At 51.1% G+C, this 16,992-nt stretch overlaps 1 protein-coding gene across 1 annotated transcript in view; it reads left to right on the top strand.

Annotated features, from left to right (window-relative positions):
• AJAP1 (adherens junctions associated protein 1) overlaps positions 1–7,718 on the top strand; it is a 38,303-nt gene extending 30,585 nt beyond the window's left edge. Inside the window, exon 6 of the mRNA XM_085242396.1 lies at positions 2,955–7,718. The gene's annotated coding sequence lies outside the window, so the exon portion shown is untranslated. The remainder of the gene's footprint in view (positions 1–2,954) is intronic.
• The last annotated feature ends 9,274 nt before the right edge of the window (positions 7,719–16,992 follow it).

Genomic DNA, 16,992 nt, shown 5'->3' with positions numbered 1-16,992 from the left:
AGCAGTGGAAGGATGCTCTGGTGCTTGTGGATTAGCTGCAGCTCTCCCTTCCAGCCCATTTCTTGCAGTGTGTGCGAGGGATGGGCCTGAAGAAGCCCATGAGCAGAGCACTGTGCAGTGCACAGGGATTGGAAACTGCACCATCCTTGGCACTGGGAGCACCTTCCCTTGGAAAGGCTCAGAGTACTTTGCAAGTATTAATTGATGGCACTTCACAGCTCTTAGCTCTCTAATAAGCAAATTAGTGCTACCAAATGTGTACATTCAGAGACATGATGTGACCAGGGACAAGGATGGTGGGAGTGGAGAGGGGACGGGAAAACTTTGTATAGATGAACACTGTGAGGTTGGGCATGAGATGTGTGGGGACTGTTCAGGTTGTGCTCAGTGTACGAGAGCTGAGCATCGCTGCTGTGTTGGCATCTCAGTCACTGATGGGTGAGCTGGGCCACTTGAGTGAAAGGGACAGCACAGTGTAGGTGTAGGGTTGGCATGGTGTGGGTGTAGGGTTGGCATGGTGTGGGTGTAGGGTTGGCATGGTGTAGGTGTAGGGTTGGCATGGTGTGGGTGTAGGGTTGGCATGGTGAGGGTGTAGGGTTGGCATGGTGTAGGTGTAGGGTTGGCACGGTGTGGCTGTAGGGTTGGCGCAGTGTGGGTGTAGGGTTGGCATGGTGTGAGTGTAGGGTTGGCATGGTGTGAGTGTAGGGTTGGCATGGTGTGAGTGTAGGGTTGGCATGGTGTGGGTGTAGGGTTGGCATGGTGTAGGTGTAGGGTTGGCATGGTGAGGGTGTAGGGTTGGCATGGTGTAGGTGTAGGGTTGGCATGGTGTAGGTGTAGGGTTGGCATTGTGTGGGTGTAGGGTTGGCATGGTGTAGGTGTAGGGTTGGCATTGTGTGGGTGTAGGGTTGGCATGGTGTAGGTGTAGGGTTGGCATGGTGAGGGTGTAGGGTTGGCATGGTGTAGGTGTAGGGTTGGCATGGTGTGGGTGTAGGGTTGGCATGGTGTGAGTGTAGGGTTGGCATGGTGTGGGTGTAGGGTTGGCATGGTGTAGGTGTAGGGTTGGCACGGTGTAAGGGCAGTATGGCACAGCTGGCTCTGGTTGCTGCAGGCAGTGCTGAGTTTTTGTAAGACAAACTGGTGGAACTCATCTGCTTACATGGCAAGCAGATGCTGAAGTTATTTCCTTAGGTCAGGTTCATCCTCTGCCAACATGAGCTGTTCCGTGTGACACCGGAGCGGTCCCCGCTCAGCGCTGGCCCTCTGAAGAGCAGAGAGCTGTGCCTATGGAGAACAGCTGCTGGAGTTTTCCAGCAGATTTCATCTGCCTGCTGCCAAACCCCTCCGGAGCGCTCGCTTGTAGATGAATGTCACACCTCTGCAACAGGCAGCACGTCAGCTATTTCTGCACTTCAGTAGCCGGGATCCGTTCTCGCAGGCCGGCACAGCTGCAGCAGCGATGTGGCCCGGGGCTGTTTTCTGTGCACAGTGAAGTGGTCAATTACAGCATTGGCACCGGGAGCTGAGTGAGGAGTCCTAGGGGTGCATCTGCAGAACCGCAGCCAGCAGGGCTGCTTTGTTGGGCTTCACACCGGCCCCTGGGCTTCTGAAATCAAGTTTGGTCTTTTGCATTATTCTTGTCCTTAATCCCACTCTCTGTGACTGAAAAAACGCGTGGAATGAGATTATACAAAAATCTGTAAGGTTGATCAAGCACTGACCTACTTTGCACAAAGAGGCGGTTTGGAATACAATACAAATCGTACATCCTGCGAGTGGTGTCCATCCAGAGCTGTGTGCACCTCCAGCATCGGCGCTGGAGAAGTGGACATTTGAGAGTCTGAAATCTCCTCGGCGTGACAGCGTTGATCCGACCCCAGCTTTTTTCACAAGGCAGCCCAAATTGCTGGAATTGTATGGTAATGCTGTGCTTTGTGCACTGCCATGTCCTCGTTCTGCCTGACAACAGCGAATGGTTTGTATTAACATTAACAGATAATGAGTCATCGTAAAGATCGGGGCTTGTCTTCTGAGGAATAACAAGCATTCCCAGCACAGCCCCAGAACAAAAGCTTAAGGACTCGCTAGAATCTGCCCAGCTAATTAGTTGGAACGGCAGCATCCTTATTGGAGATGGTGTGTGCTAGGCATCGTGCTTAAAAGTGATGTTGCATTGCAGAGTGCTGATCACCAGCTAGCCAGAGGTCACAGTGCGTAGGACAGCACTTCTGCAGGCACGGGGCTGTATGTGGGGCTGCCCCACGTGCAGCAGTCACCAGGCATGCTGGGCTGCAGTGCAGCATGTATCAACGTCCATAAAACCCCGTATGCATAAAGTGGCCACAGCGCTGATGGGGACTAATTGCCTTCTGAAGGTTTAAAGATCACGTAGGGAGCAATCTGTCAGAGGATGGCAAATAAATAGCTTGAGAAGAACTTCAATAGGATCTCTGTTTTTGATGCTTAACCAATTCTCTATTGATTTCTTTAGGGCATTTAACTTTAGAAAATCTTGTTAGTACTCATCATCGCCTTCTCATCTGCCAGAGCACTCGATGCTCTTATCCTAAGTATGAAAAGCTCCAGAATGATCAGAAATAAATTACACTTAGGAAAGCAGGTCGAGAAGTGCGCAGTAAGGCACACCTAAGCTTTTTACTCACTCCAGCTCTTCACCCAAAGCATCTGATGCACCAACACGGGTGGGATGCAGCATCCCAATGTTGCACGTGGCAGGAGTGGGGCTGGGGGCTGGGTTGGACCGGGCAGGGCTGGGACCTGTCCCTGCATGGGGCTTCTGTGGTCAGCAGGGTGGGCACTGCAGGGCAGTGGGTCTGATCCTTACCACGGGTGGTGGGCGACAGCAAATGTGACTGCAGCTTGAGGGAACTGATGCACGTCTGGATGCGTTTCCCTGTTGTGAACTTAATGTTTCGTTTTCTTTTCGTTTTCCGCAGGATTCCATTGGTGAACCTGTAAAAAAAAAAAATTAAAAATAATGGGTTACCTGTACCTACCATTTCTGTTTACCAGTAGGAGACTCAAAGAGCAGCGTTCTATGGGCCAAATATATTTTTATAAAAATGAACACGCCTGTAGGTAACTGCGTTTTTCCAAGAGTGCGTTTTTTGTTTTTTTTGGAGAAGAGAAAAGCGTGTGAGCAAAGAATCCCACGAAGGAAGAGGAAACCGAGAAGAGCTGGAAGGAGCAGGACTGAGCAGCTGGAACTTGGGATACGGACTACGATTCTGAACCTGTGCCAATAATACCATTATGTGCCATGTACTGATGCAAAAGACTTCGTGAGAAGCAGGAGCTAAGTCAGTAACACGCAGAAATGCTACCGAGGACAGGGGAGGGGCGTCTCTTCCGATGGGGTCATTGATTCCGGTCCACATACATACATACATATGATATATATATACAGAGGAAATATATACACACACAAAACACTTTTTTTGTACTGTAGCAATTTTTGAAGATCTTAAATACTCATTTTTAAAGAAAACGTCACGGGCTAAAAGTCTGATTTCTTTAACATGCATAATATGACCTAGTTAAAGCGATGTTTTCTACTTGGGCAGCTTGCCTTTCCAACCTAGATGTGTATATATAGATAGACATATACATATATATATGTGTGTGTGTATGTATAAGCATATATATGTATGTATACATATATAGATAGTTTTATTTTCATTCTGGAGATGCGTTTCCAGCGGTGGGTGCCTGCCGGGGCCGCGCTGGCAGTGGGTGCTCACGCCGTGCAGCCCCGATGCGATGGGCTTGGAGAGCTTTGAAAGCGGGTCTGGAGCAAGAGCAGAATGGAAAAGGGGTTTTCCAGCTGTTTGCAGCCTGAGCATCGCGGGGATGGCACCCGCAGGGGACAAAGTCAGGGTCCAGAGGGGTCTGCTGGCGTCCCATCATGAGATGCTTCCCGCTGTGCTGCTTCAGAACGCGAAGGGCAGCGGGGTTCAGACCAAAGTCCTCCGGTTCTTTTTGTAACCCACCCTTCCGAGTGTATGAAAGGTTTTTTAGAGTTATCCAGATACACATTCTGATCATCTGCTCAATCCTCAGCTCCATTTCTTTATTCTCTGTGTGTCGTTCCAAGAAAAGGCAACTCGGCCCTTCTGGCGCTGCGCATCATCGTGCATGCAGCCGCTTCGTTCCATAGCATTCTCTGTCCTTTTCTGATGGGGTTTTGTATCCTGGAACATTTTCCCCCACCTTATGGAAGCTGCCCCAAGTAGAAGTCTTCCGTGCCAGAGGTGGATGTGAACTGAACATCCCAGGGGCACCGGCAGCGTTCCCTGTGGCTGTGGGGCAGCTGAACAACCTGCGGAGCTGGACGCAGGGTTATGTTGGGTCTGGAGGGTTTTGTTCCATGGCAGAGCTGGTTCCTTTTGCAGCAAGGTCCCTGCAGGGCTCCCTGCCCCAGGCCTTTGCGTGTTGCTGATGTGAGCGGTGCAGCCCGTGCCAGTGATCCTCGCTATCGCATCGCTTCAGTTTTCCTTCTGTGTCTCACTTCTGTGGCACCGATCCACTCCAGCTCTGCCATCGTGTTGTGCTTTACCCATCGATCTTTCTATTTATTTGTATCTACTGGCTGCACCAAGTCCTTCCCGTGGGTATTCAGTGTAATTTTGATAGCAGTTTGACATCATGAGATATATCTGAGTCCCTCGTTCCTGGCACCGGGAGCATCGTGGTGAGCTCCTTCCCTTAGGGAGCCACTGCCTGGAGCTCGGTCCGGTGGAGCCACGGGGAAGGGGATGTGTCTGCATGTCTGTATGTCGGGGAGCAAAGTCAGACAGCTCCAACCCCAGGCAGGGCTCCATTGCCACGAGCTTCCCCCACTCTGCAGAAGGACGTGGCCCAGCCACCACGAGGCTGCTCAGCGCTGAGCCAGGAGACAAACGTAGATGCACAATCTTCCCTTATTTATAAGGACCAACAGCACTTGCACTTTATCAGAGAAATCCTCACATCCCTATGCATGCCAAGCACACCAAGAAAAGGAACAACTGCCAGAAGGAAGGAAGGGAAGGGAGGGAGGAGCAGAGCTGTGAATGTTGTGGTTTACCAGGCAGGACTCAGCATCCTGGTGCAGTTTTGTAGTAAATAGAAATGAAACCACGTTTCTTTCATTCCTTGCTATTGATGAGAACCAAAAAAAAAACCCAAAAAACCATGACATGAAAACCTGGAGCTGTATGTTCCCAGAGAGGTGGTGGTGGAGTCTCCATCCCTGGAGATGCTCAAGAAAAACAGAGATGTGGTACTTGGGGACATGGCTTAGTGGATGTGGTATAGGTGGGTTGGGGTTGGACTTGAGGATCTTAGAGATGTGTTCCAACCTGAATGATTCTTTGATTGTATGATTCCTTGTTAGTGGAGTAGACCTGTTGGGGAGACTTATTGCATGGGGGAAGAGCAAGGAGTGCAGTGTTTGCAGGCGCCTCCTGATGAGCTGTGCCAAGCCGTGGCCGCCCCATCCCACTGCTGCCTGCTGCAGCAACAGATGACTGCTCTGCATGGATGCCTTCAGCCCTTTGCAGACAGCAGCTCTGCCTGAGCTGGTGGTCATTGCTCCAAGTTCCACTGATGTGAGCCAGCCCAAAAGTCATTGATAATAACGGGGAGGCTCTGCAGATGCTGCTGCTGCCGCCGGGTGCTCAGATGTGCTGGAACTGCTTGCCCAAGCAGCGGGGCTGGCTGCTTTGCAAGGACATGTGCACATTTGGAGAATTAGGCCTTGAGAAAGGATTTTTCTTTTGTCATTCAGCAGCTGAGCCTGCTTTCCAGCCAAACAGCAGCGCACAGGCAGTGGGAAGCACTGCGCCTTTCCATGGAGTGCTGTGCTGTCGGGTCGTGCTCGGTGCAAGTGAGCTGGCAGCTCGGAGGAAGAGTTGGGATGTTTGCTCTGCCATAAGCTTCCAGCCAACTTCTTTTCATTTCATTTTATGGGTTTCTTATTCCTTTAGTGGTTCTCAAGAAATATAACCCAGCTGCCAGATCCCCAGATGCGTAGCGGTGCGTTTGTGTTTCACTGTGGCTCTGTCCCGTTGCAGGGAAAGGGAACGAGCCCCTTCCCCATGCCCCCATGGGGGCTGGGGGGCCAGGTACCCATGTGGCTGCCCATATCTCAACACCCAATTGTTTACCTTCATTCTGTCTTCCCAGCGAGAGAAATGGGCATCCCACTGCGGGTTTCATGGGAGCACCGCTGGGAAGGAGCGCTCCCACAGCATCCTTGTGACTCAAATTCATTTCCAGTGTAGGTAGGAATGTGGAGTAGTGACAGCGAAGCGGGCGTAGCGATGACAGGAGCGCTGCAGAGATGGATTTCAGGTTACCTCTTCTCCATTGGCAGCTTGTTACAAAGGAAAGGTAATTCAGCTAAAATGGTAGTTAAATAGTAGATATTCTACACATATTATATATTTTGTAAAAAAAATAAAATAGAATAAAAATATATATATAATAACTCAGCCCACCCATTCCAGGATGACTGCGGTTGGAATTTTTCATTCAACCAGCTATAAAATCTGTACGTGAGTTTTTCAAAACCAGCAAGAAATCCCTTCTCCATCTCAGACATCTGTGGGTCCGCTTCGGTCTGCAGGTCTCACCCAACGCTTCTCACACATTTTTAAGAATTATTCTCAGCATTTGTAGGGTACATTTTTAAACAGCGTCGTGAGTGGAGATATTTACTTTGAGAAAAAGTATACGTTGCACAAAAATGTACACTAAGGGCACAGATTTCTGACCCAGATTCTTCTATTTTAGGTTCCGAGGGGTTTATTTTTTTTGTTTGATAGGACATGTACAGCGAAGTTTACAGTTTATTTTTATTTTGCCAAAAAAACATTTTCTAACATGAGACAGCTTTTACTTTGTAACCGGTTTTACATCACTGAATACTTCTTTCTTTTTTTTTTTTTTTCCTGGGAAAATTCTGTAACGTGAGGCATCGATGCGCGGCGGTGCATCCATGGGGACACGGCCTGGGGCACAGCCCAGCTCTGCTTGTGTGTACAGAGGCTGCGGCTGATGGACGGACAGATGGACAGACAGGCAGACAGACAGATGGACCGGCGGACAAACAGGGAGACAAACAGACAGATAGGCGGACGGACAGGCCGATGGATAGGCGGACAGACAGACCGATGGACAGGCAGACGGATGGACAAATAGGCAAACTGACAGGCAGACAGCCGGACAGGCAGACGGACGGACAGACGTGGACTGGCAGACAAACAGATGGACAGATAGGCAGACAGATGGGTGGACAGATGGACAGGGAGACAGGCAGACAGATGGACCAGCGGATGGACAGACAGGTGAACAGACAGGCAGACAAACAGATGGACAGATAGGTGGACAGACAGATGGACAGGAAGACAGACGGATGTACTGTTGGACAGACAGGCGGATGGACAGGCTGACAGACGGACAGGCAGACGGACAGCTGGGCATGGCAGCCCCGTGGCTCTGGGCAGCCCTGGCATTCCGTGTGCCCGGGGCTGGGCTGCCCTCCGCCGGCTGTGGTTCCACACAGGTGAATATTTTATTCCGGAGTGGTTTTTTTTTTTTAATTTGTCTCTGTACTTGGAAGCTGTGTATTTGGAAGCACTGTAAATGCGACCCTCTACCGATTTCCCTGTGTATATTTAGTACTCTGATGTTGCTATTAAAACTGATATGAGAACCGCGCGCCGGCTCGTGACTCGCTTCCTCTGTGCTCCCATCTGGGGTTACAGGGCAGGAGGCACCCGGAGCATCCCCAGCTCACCGTGCCAGCCTGAGACCCCGCAGCAGAGGCAGAACCCCATGGGATCATTGGGTTTCGTGGGACACGTGGGCTGTCTCACCCCAGCGTGGGGATGGCACGACTGGGATCCTCCAGCACCGTCTGACCTGGAAAGGTGAAGAACCTTCTTTCAGTGCAGCTTTGAAGCAGAGATGGCTGCTGGCTTCATCTCCTGGTGGTGGTGAACCCTTCCTGCAGCAGTGATGTGCTCATCCCCAGCCCAGCCAAGCCCTGCTCCAACGCTGTCTTGTGTGGGAAAATATATGGGAAAAGAGGGAGGGACAAAATGAGATGCTTTTCTTTTTAGGGTCAAATTGCCATCTTAAATCACCGTGACAGTGCGTACAAGCCGACGGAATGCGAATGGCCCCGGTGCTGCATAGATCAGTGGGGAACTCCGTTGGTTTCCAAACACACGTGGGATTTCAGGGCATGAAATAGAGCACTGGGATCTCATTCCTTTCCCTGCTATTCATCACAGTTGGAAAAGTACTCACCGGCCCCAACTGCCGCTGCGGGAACAAAGGAGAAATACTGTGCTGAGCCGTGCAGCCCGGAGCTGGGGCCAAGGAGCAGCACACGCAGGTCTCCCACGGCTGCAGGCAGCGATGCCATGCGGGAGTGCTGCTCTGGGGCTTCGTGCACTGGATTGCTGCCCACGAGGAGCAGCGAGCAGAGCTGAGTCAGCCGGCAGCAGGGTGAGACTGCAGAACGGGACGGGAAACAACACACAAGCAGGCTGATGCCGCAGCGCACAGCTCTGTTAAAAAGCAGGACTAAGCGTTATCCAAGTTTAATTATTGTAATTATACCGGGGCGAAGTAATTACTGGGGATATTTTAAGCATCAATCAACATGCTATTTTGAAGAACGGATCCCTGATTTATCCAGGGCTAGGTGGTAAGCAGCAGCTCACAACAATGCTCCTCCAGAAAGAGGAACCGACCAAGCAACTTTGTCGGGATCTGGGTGCAGATCAATTCAATTGTTTTTGGGTTTTTTTTTTGGTGAAGGAGCAAAAGGACCCCCACCCATGGGGACCCAGTGGTGCCCCGATGGAGCCAGGCTGCAGGCTGCAGGCTGCAAGCAGAACGTTGGCATGGCAGTAGCAGTGTCCCCGCTGCGGGCTCTGAGGTTGGCAGGGGTTGGGGGATTGAGGCTGGGTCTGGGTGACTGTGGTTCCTGTGGCTCCCTGGCTGGATGTAACACACTGTCTGCATCATTTTCCTGATGGATCATTCTTAAATCACCCAGGACAGGCTTCAGGGCCCAGCACTGAAGCGATAGAAGGCACTTCAGTTCAATAAATGATGGAAATGTGCTATGCTGAATGCTATTCCTTATTAAAAGCTTAGGTGTGTCACACGAGCTGACTGCTCTCCCAGCCAAGAACTGCACGTTTCACACTGCTTTGAGGTGCTCTGAGGTCCCCATGGGCTCAGGGCACTGCAGCATCCTGAGGGTGGGTGGCTCTGAGCAGCCCCTGCTCCTGCACCGTGCCCTGGAGCTGCAGCTGTGGCATTCAGAAACACCCAGGTACACCCAATAAATAACGAGTGTGGAGAGATTGGTTTATTACTGCAAGGCAATTTGTGGTAATAAGAGGTTTGGAGCAGCAAAGCCTCTCAGCGGAGAGCTGAATTATGGCAGAAGGGCATTGGGAAGGAAGAGCTTGGAGCTGCGCTGTGCAGGAGGACACGGAATGTGCTGGCAGCAGTGGGTCCAGGATGGGGAGGCCAGGAGGGCTCCCTCCAAAAACCCCATTGCTCCCCATGGGCGGACATGGAGAGGCTCTTTGCTGAGGGGCTGAGAAATGGGAGCTGGGGAGCAGAAGCAGAAAGTGAGGGCTGCCGAGGTTAGATCTTGTCTGGGTTTTATTGGCACTGCTCTGATCCGATCCCTGGGGCTCTCAGACTTTCCTCGCTTCTGCCAGGAATGACAAGTCAATATATTTTTAATAAACTTACCTGATTGAAATCCTTCCCGTAGCTCTGTTCATACTCCAAGCATGATATTAACTGAGAACTCACATTTATCTTAGTTCCTTGTCAGACCCAAACACTGCTGGAGTTCCTGCAGGGTTATTATTATCCTCCTCGTGCTGATGCTGAAGATGGCAGGATGGGCTGACACTCACACAAAGGAGCAGTGCAGGGCCACAGTGGGGCTGTGGGGGTCTGGGGGGAACTGGAGGCCACTCACCCCATCTTTACCTTCAGAGTGAGAGGGAGCTGCTGCATGCTTCCCTTGGAGCTCCTCTCCACCCTGCCATGGCTCAGGGCCTTGGGCAGACCCAGCCTGGCACTGCCTTCCCCTGCTGCTCGGAGCTCGTAAGGCTGCCAGCATTCTGCCCTCAGTCTGCAAAAAAGCACAGCTTGACATTTATTTTTTCTTATCTCTTTCTCAGTCGTATTTCCCTTCCTCTTGCTTCAGACTCTGTGCTGACACCCAGACCAGCAGCTACAAACACAGCAGCGGATCGCAGCCAACTCCATTTGTAAAATGGTTTTGTGAAGCCATGAGAAAAGCAATATTCGTGTAACAGCCCATCAACCTGTACATTGAAGCAATTAGCCACGACCACAGTCCCTGATAAAGAAAAGCCCCATGTTGGCCAATTTGCTTTCAATCAGCCCAGAGAGGTGCTCAGGGAGCATCCTGCAACCCGCAGCACGCAGCCACTCGGGCTTTGCACGGGGATTTTTGCACTGTTGCTCTCCCAGAGCTTTTTGGGAGGTGGATCTGGTGGGGATGGGTATCAGCAGCCTGGTCCCGTTGCTTGGTGATGATGAGAGCACTGCTCCCTCCTGCTGGGAGCGTGTGTTCAGCAGCACTGCTGTATCCCACCGACCCTGCGCGTGGCGCGGGCTGAAAAGCAAGAGCCAGAGATACATCGAAAATACAAACTCAACTTTTCCCCTCAGGACAGGCAGGTTCCCACGCTGTCTGGTGTCACGTAATTGATTCCCCAACCTCCTCTCCTCCATCAGAGGGCAGCGACCGGGTGAGGGACCCAACACCTCTGCCGAGGTGTGAACCAGCAGGGGATGGAGCAGCAGAGAGGCACAGAAAATCGTCTGCTGAGTCCATTGCTGAGCAATTCTCCCCCTTCGAGCCAGGTGAAAAAAGCTGCGTGTGGTTCTTTCTGTGGTACCCACAGTGCCTAAGAAGACTGGCACATGGTGCAGGCCCTACAGAGCAAGCCAGGTCCCAGTGAGACAACGCACTGAGATCCTATGCTGTGGGGAATCACAGCCCTGTGGCAGCTCAAGCTTGGGAACATCCTTTCTTTGGGGCCATGGGAAGCCAGCAGGCAGCAGCGACTCGTGGGTGGCAGAGAACCAAAAGGCTTCAGCGCATCGCATGGGTCACAAAGAGGAAGGACAAAAGGCCAAAAAGATGTGCCTTTTGCTGGAGACCGTCTGATCGTGTTTGTAACCCTCTGAATTGACTTGGAACAGTTTGCTCTCCAAGTGGCGCTGGGGATAGAAAAGCGCATTGTCAGCTTGGGCTGAGTTTCAGGATTTGCAGAATGGAGAGGAAGCAAAGGTTCACCAGATCCATGACTTTCACTCCCAGGACACAACTGGGGCTGACTGCAAGGGGGGACATTCCCAAGGAAGTGGGGATGTGGGAACTGTGCCCCTGAGCAGAGAAATGTGGCTGAGGAGAAGGAGGTGGGGAAGGGAAAGAGGAGCAGCGGGAACAGAACCGAAGGGGCACTTCTCAACTTAAACAAAGTTTGGAAGAGCTATTAAAGCAGGAGATCAGTGAAGGGGGAAATTGAAATGTTAGGGGATGGAATGGAAAATTAGGCACAGATAATGGTGTAATAGCACCGAAGTTTGAAGTACCCTCAGATAATTCGTCGTGAAGAGCTGTAAAACACTCCTGTGTGAGATTGTGCCTGTGCTGGGCAGCCTGGGGCGCAGTGACCTGGGGCTGTGGGTGCTGTCACTGCTCCCAGGTGTCACCCATCAGTGTGACCATCCCACAGCGTGTGCCACGGTGCCCCTCTCAGCTCTGCCAGGCAGTGTGGGCTCCAAGCGCGGATAATTCTGGCAATGGGGACCAGGATGTGCCAGGCTGTGCTCAGCATTGCCTGGCAGCTGCAGGGATTAGAGCTCAGTCGAGAGATTGCGCTGGGGATGTGAGAAGGTGCTTTGAAATTAGTCCGAGTCCAATGCCTTTTGATCTAAAGAGGATTTTGAGAGGAGCGAGAACACCCAGCCCACCTCGTGCCAGGAGCAGCTGCTTCCCTCCAGCTCAATCCTGGGGGTGCAACACCCCAGGGTGGGAGTCTGCAGCTCCAGCAGTCACAGCATCCTCACAAAGACACTGCTTCGGGGCACAGCCAGGTCTTTAGAGGGCATCACTGCCAGGAGTGGGGGCATAACTCACAGATACCCCCCACGGTGCACCCTGCGTGGCTGGAAAGGGAGTGTGGAGAGAATCCCTCCTGCATCCCACGGACCTGCAGCTCACCAGTGCACTCATATAACATGGGAGTCCACTGCAGACCGTGGCTGTTAGCACAGAACTCGTCCTGCAGAACCTTTACCCAGGCCTACGGGAAGCAAAGCGTGGATGTAGAGCACATAATGCAGTGCTGAGCAAAGTGAATATGTGAAATGGAAGGAGCAGCCGTGCGTGGTGGCATGGAAAGAGCAGTGGGGACGGACAGAGAGCCCATCAGTCACACTTGCTAGTGAGAAGGCTTTTCTACAGCTAGCAGGACTTGAAGCACCATTTGGTCTACGAGGCAAGAAAATCCCTGCAAAGCAAACCGTGCTGCCTTAGCAGCCAAACACAATGACAGCCTCAGTCAGCACAGAAGCTCTTTAATTCCAGTGCAGGGGCTCAGCACCAGCAGAACCAGCAGCACCTGGGCCAACGAGGCTCTCAGCCATCCATCTCCACTTGTGCTCCCCTCCCAGATGGGGTCAATTTGGCACTGATGGCTGGGAGCCCACGGCATCCAACCTGCTGGGCAGGCACTGCAGCTTGGTTGGGTTGGAGGTGATTTAAACGCATGGGAAGAGCCAGGGCTGCCTGTTTGTGCCTCCTGGAGCTGCTCATCCTCTGCAAGCACTGATGTTAGGTAGGTGGTGGCGTGCTGGGGGTTGTGTGGGTTTTCAGGGGGCAGCGGGTGATGCATCTGGTGGGTTCTGTGCAGCTCGGGGCAGGTGGGTCACTAGAACGTGCATGTGTTGGAGGGAGGCTGGCATGTTGGCTTGCCCCCATTGCAGGCTCAGTTCTCTTTGCAGCTCTCCAGCAGCTGTTAGCTCCTTGCAGAATATTTTCCAGGGCTAATGCTGAGGAGGAGAGAGCCCAGTGTGTGCTTTGCTCTAATTGCAGCTCTGCCTGCCAGCAGAGCCTGTGCTGTTGGGCTGCAGCCTGCTGCCTCCCACCACTTAGAGCTGCTCACAGCACCGGCCCTGCACTGCTCTGCCCAAAGCAAGCGCAGGTGGAGAGCTGCTGGGGGGGGGCTGAGTGGGGGTGAGGGCTGGGGGTGCTTCCTTGTGGCTGAAGCAGAACAGAAATAATCCAAATTGGGTTTCTGGCTGTGGCATTTGTACTACGTGCAGTAACTTATGTAACAGGCGGAAGGAAGCAACGCAGCAGAAATTTTTAATTATGTATTTGACTGTAATATTCTCAGTTTGAGTTCATGCAACGCTGGTTAGTTACTTCAGTTAATTAGAAATTTTACAGATGGATAAAAAGATTAAAAGCCACCGAAAAGAGCAGGACGTTGGAGATGACAACATCCTCGCTGCCCATTTGTGCTGGGGGATGGAAGTGCTTCAGGCTCCCTGCAGGAAGGAGCTGTGATGGTCGGGTGCTGCCTGCGCCCCATTGGCTTTGCTTGGAGCTTCTTGGGCAGCGAGCTGCAGGCTGAGCCTTTGTAGGGATGTTAAGTGAAGGATAATCCAGTGGTAAAACAGTACCAAAATCCGCTGTGGGCAGCTTTGATCTGAGTGCAGTGTGAGGTCAGGAGGTGGCTGGGCTGCAGGTCTTCTTGCATGGGTTGCCCAACCCTTACATGCAGATCCCTATGTTCTAATGCAAGTCTGGTTACTGAGTTTTTGCCTTACTGACATTCCTCTCACTGAAACTGGGTAGAAAAACCACTTTCCAACCTCTTCTGATTTTTGTGATTTGCTGCAGTTAATTTATGGGCTTGGTTATCACGGCCGAGGGCTTCAGAGGGCTGGTGGCTCATGTAGATGCTGAAGTCTCCCCTGAAGCTTACAGCGCATTGAGTCGGAGCGTTTCATCTTAAAGTACTTGAGATGAGTTTTATTTCTGTCCCCTGACAAGTTGTCATTACACGCAGCCCTTATCTGACTCCATGATTTATGGGTAAGAGCCTCAAATCCATATTTAAAATTACAATTAAACAGCATTTTGTTGCCTCTTCAGTTGAGATAGAAGCACTATTAACCGTTGTTGCCCTGGAGCTCAAGTACTTCATTAGTTTAGGGAACTCATTTTTTTTCTGTTTAATCTTCCTAGGGTTCTGATGCTATATTTGCTTGTCAAGTTTCAATAATAATAATAAAATCTGCTCGCTGTGATCTCTGGTTTCTTCCCTTCAAAGTCTGAGCTGGCAGCAGCTCGGTGGCTCCCTTTGGACTCGGGCATCTCTCACAAGGATGCCCCCAGTGCTCTGCTATGGACCCCAGAAGCTGAGCTGAACAGGGGGTGCATTGTGTTGTTTTTTGTTTTTTTTTTTTTAAAGGAGGGCCAACCCATGTATTAGGATTTGTGGAGAGATCCAATCCTTATAGACAGTGCAGTAAATTTCTCATTAATGGAGCCTTAAATATAAGCTCGGTATTTACACGAGCATTGTAACAGCTGCAAAGGAGTCATTAAGAACTGCTTATGGATATAATCCAGATTTCAAAATTCCTTTAATGTGGCTGTAATCTCTCTGGAAATGCACATCTATCTGGTCAATAAAGTGCACGTACCCCCCTGCAAGTTTGAGGGCAGCCTGGGAAGGCCATTGAAGATAACTAGACAAAATCTGGATTAAACTGTGTTTGTTTCTGGCTTCTGTTGGCTTAATTTGCAGCTTAATGCTGTTTCCAAGTCATATCATGTAGCTAATTAGCTGCTAAGCCTGGGAAATCAAATGCATAACTGATAAAATCCATCGATGCCCCTGAGAAAAGGTTCTCTGCCCCCCAGCTGGGATTGTTGGGGCAAAGAAATCCAATGGTGTTTTCCATCTCCCTGAAGTATCTCAGCAATACTTTATTGTACAAACCAGAGGACTCCTGTGGGAGCGGTTCACTGACCATCAGAGTGTTCTGGGGGCCGTTATCTTATTGCAGGCTGGTGCTTTATTTGCTTGCTTTCCAGTTCTATAGCTATCCTCAGGACCTCCTGGCCAGGACAGCCTTTGTCTGTGTCAGCTTTCCTATTGCTGCACACAGTTCTGCCCTAACACCATGCTCAGTGCCTCCAGCTAGGCTCCAGTGGCTGCTGTTTCGTGTCTGACTCGTGTATGGAGTTGAATTTCCCTTTGGGGTTTTGCTCATGCTGCTTCTGGTCATCTCTTTTGGATGGGCATCCTTCAGAACTGCCCCCTGCAGAATGGGGCTCCTGTTAAAGGCGACCAAAATGCTAAAAGCTTTCTCAGGAATTTGGTGATGATGCGGTGTTTAACATAAGTTAAACCAGATACAAAGATCTGAAGATCCAGATTCCTCCCCGACTTCAACATCTCTGTTAGCCCTGCGCGGAAAGACACTAATTTGAGCTGGCAGTAATTCATGTTCACTTTTCAGGACAACAAGGCATCAGAGAATAGTCTGGAGCGAGGCTGAGCTAAAGAATAGCTGACAGGCACGGGAAGAGGGATGTGAGTGTAACTGCTCATAATAGATTGGAGCCAAGAAAAAAAAAGAGAGGAAGAGCTGGGCTGCCAGTCTGCCCTTAGCCATGCTTCTCTCTGAGGTTTCCATGAGCCTTAGCTCTTGGTTTCTGCTCAGGCTTGCTGTGGCAAAGCCAGTTCTGCTAATTCCATTGCTCTGTGTGCCTGAGACTCTTGAATATCACATGTAAGAAGGGTGAGCTTGGGCTGTTGTGCTTTTCTGAGAAGGTGGGGATGCTCCTCAGGTCCCCAGGTGCCCACTGCAGAGCTGTGCTGAGTGCCTGCATGGAGCTGGGCTCCCTCCTGAAGCATTTACATGGGGATTTACATAGCAGCTTAGAGCCACATCTGCCTGGTGAGAGTGATTCTAAGAACTCTGCCCTGCCTCCAAGGCAGGGAGTTTACAGAAGTTTACAGCAGTTCACCTGCTCAGTGTGACAGCTGATTTGGAATGGTTTCCCCAAAAAGTGGAGGTTCATTGAGCCAGGAGAGCTTTGCTTGTAACCTCACCAGTGCATCCCATGCTGGGTCAGGCTGCCTTGCAGTGAGGGGCTTCCCTTGGAGAAGCCCAGCTCCACAAAAGAGTCATTTCCTATCAAACCTGCTTTGCTTTCTGCTCGCTTCTTCTCCTGGCAGTGCCCATCTCCTGTTTGGGGCTCTGCTTATGGGGCTGCCCCTGACCTGGTGCAGTGACAGCCAGGATGAAGGACCCTGAGGATGTTCTCCCACACTCTCAAGACCATACGCACTCTTTAATTTCAAGAAGCATTCATATCTCCTTCCTCCTTTTCCATTTATTGCCAGGAGAAGGCTGTGAAAGGAATGGAGTGAGCAGGAGGGACCCAGCACTGAGTGCTGCATGGGGAAGATTGGGTCCTCTGGGTGCTTCCATGCTGCCTGGGCACCCAAGAGGCCCTGAGAGAGGGTGCTCAGCAGAAGGGGGTTCTCCCTTTTTCCCTTGGAGGGGACTGGTGGTGGGGAGGGAGAAACCAAAAGCTGCAAGTCAAACTCGTAATTCTACTTGGCTTATTGCAGCTGATGCAATAACTGTACCTGGGGAGCTGGGAAGTGAGAGGAGACGAATGGTTTAATTTGAATCGATATTAATTTTATGCAATCTAATTTTTTTTTATCACTGCAAATGCTATTATTGTATTTGGGATCTATCAAGAAGATGGGGGAGGAGGGGTGGGGGGGGATAAAAGAAACCTTTTAGCTGAGGAAACACGTGGCTAAAGAGGCAGAGTGCGCTCAGGTTGGGAGGAGGACTGTTTGTTAGCTGCTAATT

Source organism: Meleagris gallopavo, chromosome 23 (genome assembly GCF_905368555.1).
Source record: "Meleagris gallopavo chromosome 23, MGAL_WU_HG_1.1, whole genome shotgun sequence".
Lineage (NCBI taxonomy): Eukaryota > Metazoa > Chordata > Aves > Galliformes > Phasianidae > Meleagris > Meleagris gallopavo.
Note: the sequence above shows the minus strand (reverse complement) of the source record. Positions and strands in the feature narration are given on the sequence as shown.